This window comes from Hemitrygon akajei, chromosome 5 (assembly GCF_048418815.1).
Source record: "Hemitrygon akajei chromosome 5, sHemAka1.3, whole genome shotgun sequence".
NCBI lineage: Eukaryota > Metazoa > Chordata > Chondrichthyes > Myliobatiformes > Dasyatidae > Hemitrygon > Hemitrygon akajei.
Genome location: NC_133128.1, coordinates 184,622,771 through 184,627,693, shown reverse-complemented (window position 1 = coordinate 184,627,693; position 4,923 = coordinate 184,622,771).

Sequence of the window (4,923 nt, the reverse complement as noted above, 5' to 3'; positions counted from 1 at the left end):
GCCTGGGTGATGGGGGGGTCGTTAATGATGGATGCCACCTTTTTGAGGCACCGCTTTTTGAAGGTGTCCTGCATGCTGGGGTGGTGAGTGCCCATGATAGAGCTGGCAGAGTTTACAACTTTCTGTAGTGAATTATGATCCTGTGCAGTGGCTCCCTCTATACCAGATGGTGATGCAGCCAGTGAAAATGCTCTCCAAAGCAGATCTGTAGATATTTGTGAGTGTCTTTGGTGACATGCATATTCTCCTCAAACTCCTGATCTTGTTGTGCCTTCTTTGTAACTGCATCGATATGTAGGGCCCAGGATAGAGCATCAGAGATGTTCACACCCAGGAATTTAAAATTACTCACTATTTCTACTTCTGTTCCCTCTGTGAGGACTAGGGTGTGTTCTCATCTTACTCTTTCTGAAGTCCACAATCATTTCTTTGGTCTTACTGACATTGAGTGCAAGTTTGTTGCTGTGACACCACTCAACCAGCTTATCTATCTCACTCCTGTACACCTCTTTATCAGCATCTGAAATTCTGCCAACAATAGTTGTGTCATCAGTAAATTTATAGAGCAAACACGAGGAAATCTGCAGATGCTGGAAATTCAAGCAACACACACAAAATGCTGGTGGAACACAACTGGCCGGGCAGCATCTATAGGGAGAAGCACTGTCGACGTTTCGGGCCGAGACCCTTTGTCAGGATTAACCGAAAGGAGAGATACTAAGAGATTTCAAATTAGTGGGGGGAGGCTAATTTCAAATCTCTTAATATCTCTCCTTTCGGTTGATCCTGACGAAGGGTCTTGGCCCGAAACGTCGACAGTGCTTCTCCCTATAGATGCTGCCCGGCCTGTTGCGTTCCACCAGCATTTTGTGTGTGTTGAGTAAATTTATAGATGGTGTTTGAGCCTTGTCAAGCCACACAATTGTGGTTATAGAGAGAACAGAGCAGTGCACTAAGCATGCATCCTTGAGGTGTGCTACAGTTGATTGTCAGCGAGGAGAAGACGTTATTCCCGATCCGCAATGACTGTGGTCTGCCGGTGGGGAAGTCAAGGATCCAATTGCAGAGGAATTGCAATTTCCATTAGTGGTATAGGCAGTTACATAAGGACTTTTAACAGACTCCTAAACAGGTACATGAATGAAAGAAAAATGGAGGACTATGTAGGAGGGAAGGGTTAGATTGTGTAGGTTAAAGGGATGCCACAACATCATGGGTCAAAGGGCCTGTACTGTGGTGTACTGTTTTATGTTCTGTATGAGGAAGAAACACAACGTTTCAAAGTGATGATCTTTCCTCATTGACCATTGACTTGAAACATTCACTCAGTTTCTCCCTCCACAGATGCTGCCTGGCCTGCACGGTATTTTCAACTTTTCCAGTTTATTTCAGAAGTTCAGTATTCAGAATTTTTTCCTTCTGAAGAGAGAACTGTTGTTTTGTTTTATAACCCATCAGCAATTCTGTCAGAATGTCCCCCACTGCACTATTTCTGTGTGTTTGGATAACTAAACTGGGCTAGATATGTCTCTTGATATTCACTTTCTTCAACAGTCATTTTAAAACTGAAGCTTCTTTCATATCTTTCCCTGTGGATTAAATACCCTTTTAAGATTAAGATCATGTCTTTGAATGAATAAAAAGACTATATTTACATAGTACTTTCCACATTTCTGTCAGTGAGAAAAAGGAATATTAAAATATAGGAATAAGACCTATGAGACTGCATCTCCATTCAATATGATTATGGCTGACCATCTAAAATCAATATCTGTTACAAGGGGGTGTTGAGAGTGGACCCAAGTGCAGGACACAGACACAGAGGTATTTATAAACAGATTGATAGTTACTAGGGAGACCAGGGCGCGAGGACAAAATGTCAACACAGATGTAAACATTGTATAACAATCTGGTAAACCCTGGACTAGGGCTTGGACTTGGAACCTGGACTTAAACTTGCCTTGGACTTGACTTGGACTTAGGAACCTGCACTCAGACTCAACTTGGACATGGACCCTGGACCTCGGCTTGGACTAGGACCCTGGACCTCGGCTTGGACCCTGGACCTCGGCTTGGACTCGGAACTTGCACCTTGGCTTGGAGCCTGGAACTTGGACTAGGACCACGAGCCTGTATTTGGACTAGGACTTGGGCAACAAGGAGACAGAATACCCAACTTGGAGTAGCAGCGAATGGCTGGACCTACTCAGCTGGAAGGACTTGGACAATGAAGAGACCGAATCACAGTCCATTCGTATCTAGGCTCGGAGTGGTGGCAAAGCAGCCTGCAACACTCAGCTGGATGGCAGGTTCTCGACTTGGCCCCAGGTTCTCGACTCAGCCCCAGGTTCTCGACTCGGCCCCAGGTTCTCGACTCAGGCTTGGAACTTGACTCGGGCTTGGAACTTGACTCGACCCTGGAACTTGACTCGACTCAGGCTCGAAACGTGACCTGACGACTTGACCCAGGAACAGCGGACGATAGGCTCCCAACTCAACCCAGTCCCAGCTGGCCACGAAAACGACAAAACCCTTACCTTGCTTGGAGCAGCAACAGAACTGCTGGCAACTCAGCTGGACACGGAAACGATGGAATTCACTAAGCAGCCACGGGCACCGAAGCAACTAGAGTCCACAAATCTCGGTGGACCCGGGATGAACATAGCCGCAGTGGCTACGGTGAGATGACTGGCTTCCAGTGATGGCCCAGCCATCACAGCTGTAACCCGCAGCCTTTATATTGCCGGTACAAAATGAAGATCAAGTGCCTTAATCAAGGTGCCCAACGGAACATGGGGGAAAGGAAATAACTGGAATGAGAATCCACGGACCGGACAGCGACAATATCCTGTTCTGGCTTTCTTCCCGTATGCCTTGATTTCTCTAGCCAAGAAACATATTCAGCAACTTCTTGAATAAATTTAAAAATTTGGCTTCAACTGCTTTCTGAGATAGAAAATTTCACTAGGTTTTCCGTTCTCTGGGAGAAGGAATTTCTCCTGGTCTCAATCCTAAATGACTATCTCCAGACTGTGACACCTGGTCCTAGTATTGGAAACATTCTTCCTGCATTTAACCTGCCCAGTCTTGTTTAAGTCTAGGTCATCGTAAAGTACTTTACAGCTAATTAAGAATAGCTTGCCATTTTATGTATGACAAGCTTCTATGGACAACAAAAGAATAATGGCCAGATAATTTAATTTGGAAATATACTTTAAGGAATAGATATCAGCTTGGCACATCAATAATTATCCAGTTCTTTTTTCAGAACAGTATATAGGTAGTTTGACAGACCCCTGAGAGATCAGGAGTGATTCAATTATCAACTCATTGAAAAAGTAGCAGATGGCTCGTTGTCTGCAATACAGGCTTATCTTTTCTTCTTGATGTGTATTTAATATTTCAGTAATATTTGAGTAATTTTGTAAATATACTGTATTGTTTCTTGTAAATACATATATCTTGTATATATTTTATATCTCTACAGTGGAGAACATTCTAACTGGCTGCATCACCATCAGGTATGGGGGAGAGGCTACCGCTCAGGATTGAAATAAGTTGCAGAAAGTTGTAAAATAAATTGGCTCCATCATAGGCACTAGCCTCCATAGTATCCAGGATGTCTTCAAGCAGCAATGCCTCAAAAAGGCGGTGTCCATCATTAAGGACCCCCATCACCCAGGACATGCCCTTTTCTCATTGCTACCATCAGGAAGGAGGTACAGGAGCCTGAAGGCACACAGTCAGAGATTCAGGAACAGTTTCTTCCCCTCTTCCATTGGATTTCTGAATAGACATTGAACCCATGAATGCTACTTCACTATTCTTATGTTTCTATTTTTGCACTACAGTACTTATTTAACTGTTTAACATTTGTACTTACTGCAATTCAGTTTTTTTCCTATTATTATGTATTGCGTTGTACTGCTACCACAAAGACAACAAATTTCACGACACATGTCAGTGATGTTAGATCTGATACTGATTAAGTATTGTTGTTTGTTTCAATAATTCACTTTGGGTTATATGTATAAATCTGTGAACTGCATACGTCGTCGTGCTATCACATGATATGTACGCTCTTCACTTAGAGTAAACTCGGTTAGACACACATTTTGGACTTCTGTGTCTTCCTTTGAATTAGTTTAATGTTCTGAAGTTACAGAACGTAACGTTTCTCTTTAATGTTGAACGAACTGTATAGCCACCAATGTTTCAGGTCTGGCAGCAAACAATCCTGTCTTCAGTGGAATTGCACCAAAAATGGCATCAAGGAGCCCTGGTAAGACTGAAGTAAAAGGGGATTAAAGATAACACAAATTCTAGTCATACTTGGTACAAGGGAAAATGGTTGTGGATATCGGAGGTCATCTTTCCACATCCTAGACATCACTGCAAGAGTTCCCCAAGGCTCAACCCTTTTCTGCTGCTTCCTCCTGTAACAGGGCCAGGTGCAGGGGATTTATCTGATGATTGCAGAATTTGCAATTGCATTTGCAAAACTTCAGCAAATGAAGCAGCAAGGCAGAGGCAGCATTTAGGCATGGGTTAGTAGGACACAAGTATTATTTGTGCCACAAAGAGCCAGGGCGTGACTTTCCCCAAAGAGTGAGAATCTAACTGTTGATGTGTTATATAAATTGAGAAAATAGAAGCAAGAATGGACCATCCAGTCCTACAGGTATGGTCCACCTGTCTGCCTGCTCATGGCTGATTCTTCATTTCTGAAGAAGGGTTATTGATCCGAGTACTTGCTTTCTACAACTGGTGTACAAGGACACCAGTTCTCATTGCACCTCTCCTTTCCCTGTTCTATCACTGTGTGAATAATAATAATGTGAATTAGAACCAGATAATTTACATTTATCCATATTCAACTGCAGCTGCCATGCACTTTCTGATCCACAAGATTTGCCCCAATCA